This window comes from Bacillus rossius, chromosome 6, assembly GCF_032445375.1.
Source record: "Bacillus rossius redtenbacheri isolate Brsri chromosome 6, Brsri_v3, whole genome shotgun sequence".
NCBI lineage: Eukaryota > Metazoa > Arthropoda > Insecta > Phasmatodea > Bacillidae > Bacillus > Bacillus rossius.
This window is the reverse complement of record NC_086334.1, coordinates 21,683,844-21,685,763: the sequence shown is the minus strand read 5'-3', so window position 1 is coordinate 21,685,763 and position 1,920 is coordinate 21,683,844.

Sequence of the window (1,920 nt, the reverse complement as noted above, 5' to 3'; positions counted from 1 at the left end):
TATTGGCACTCAATATTTTGGTTGTGTGTAAAAAAATTTCATTACTTCCTCACATGTCCGTTATTGGTCTGGATTAGAATCTATAAGAGGTAACAGTTTTGTAATAATGTTGATATTAATGGACAGGGTGTGGCTTTTTGATTAGCTTCATAAATGACACCTGGCCCTCGGAGAGAGAATTTCTGCATCGCTGCGAGATGATAGCTACTGTAATGTTTAAACACACAAGCTTTAGCATGTGCTGCTATATTTGCAGTCACGTGGTGATGCTGTTCAATAGCCGTAAATGTGGAATTGGAAGTCCCTGTGCAGCCCTGCATGGGGAAAGATCAGTTTTTGTTGAGCTTGCAAGATTTTCATTTACCAAAATATAGATTATTAGGCTATTAAACAATATGTTAAAAAAAATTTTTGTTCAGAGCATGACAATGTTTGAATATCTGTGAAATACATGAGAGATGTTTTATCAGATGGGGTATGAAGTGTTTGGCATGCAAATCACAGCTTTTAGTAATGCCAGCTTTATAAACTATGCAAGAACAAAAAAGTATGATGCAAAAAGTTAAATAACCAAGTTTTCAAGAACCATCTGGTTGTAAATTACACAAGACATAAAAATGGAAGGCACACAACCAACTTTCAACTGCTTGCATTGAAGCTTGCGTGCCTGCCATCTATGTTTGAAGCTAATTTTTCCGGAAACTTTAAAAGATGCTGACTCACATGTAATATATTTCCACTTTTAAGCTATCGCATAATGGAAGCAAATGATGCTTAATAATCCAGTTATTAAAAATTTCACAATTTGTGTGTGCAAAAAAAACTATAGTTGTGAAAAAGAGCTTGATGAAAATTTTTTTGAAGTTGTACTTCTTTAGGCATGATGTGGAAAAATGATATTTTTACTATGTGTGCACACATGCAACAAAATTTTCACAGTAAGATGTTGGACCCATGTGTGCAGGGCTAGATTTTAAGGAATATTTTAACCTGCCCAACGGACAGGTGTAATCGAAAATTTGCCTGTCCGCTGTTTTACCCAAATAAAAAAAATTTCAAAGTCGCTGAAAAAGTGAGAAAAAAGGATTTTTGCTATATTTTGCACCTATTTTTATCACACACGTAACATCCTTATTTAATCATCATTTTCAGACGAGTCACTGCACAAATTACTTGGCTGATTTTGTCTTGAACATCTTTGATAAGGAGGCTGAAAGGGTCGACGTTTTCTCTGAACATTATGATACCAGAGATTTATTGCTGGTGCTGGATCAAACTCACTTTCAGAAGGTGACTGTATTTGAACACGCATGAGGGCAGACAGTGTACCATCATTTAGACAGTTTCGCCAGTCTGTCTTTATAGACTTCAGTCTTTACAGACTTGAGCAGCCCGTAACAAAGCTAATCCAGATGATTTTGAATGCGTTTCGCAGACTTTGCAAAACATTTGTTTTGTTTCTGTGTCGTAACGAAGCTAAAGAAACTCGGAACACCAAGACGTTAAAAAGGTACGGGACCGGGCGATTTTTTCATATTTAACATTATATTCGGACTTGTCCTTGTCCGTTTTTCTTTTCTTTTTGGTGGTTTTGAAGCACCAGTAATGATTTTCCACATTGTGTAACGCAGTTATTTAAATACTTAAACAATCACCATGACAAGATAAACTGTAAAAGATTCCGTGTCCTCTAAACAAGTAATGCTTATTTTTTGATGCAACAGTTGACAGGCGAATTTTCAAGCAGTCGCAGTCACTGCGGCCACTGTCAGCTGCATCTGGAGTACGCCGTGAAATGTTAACCACGCGAAAACGCTTTTCTGTTAACAAACTATGTTAAAGTACAGCAAAGAATTAGTAAAGTCACAATTTATAAAGACAATAAATTTAAAAAAAATTATTTTGAAAGTATTTGAAAAT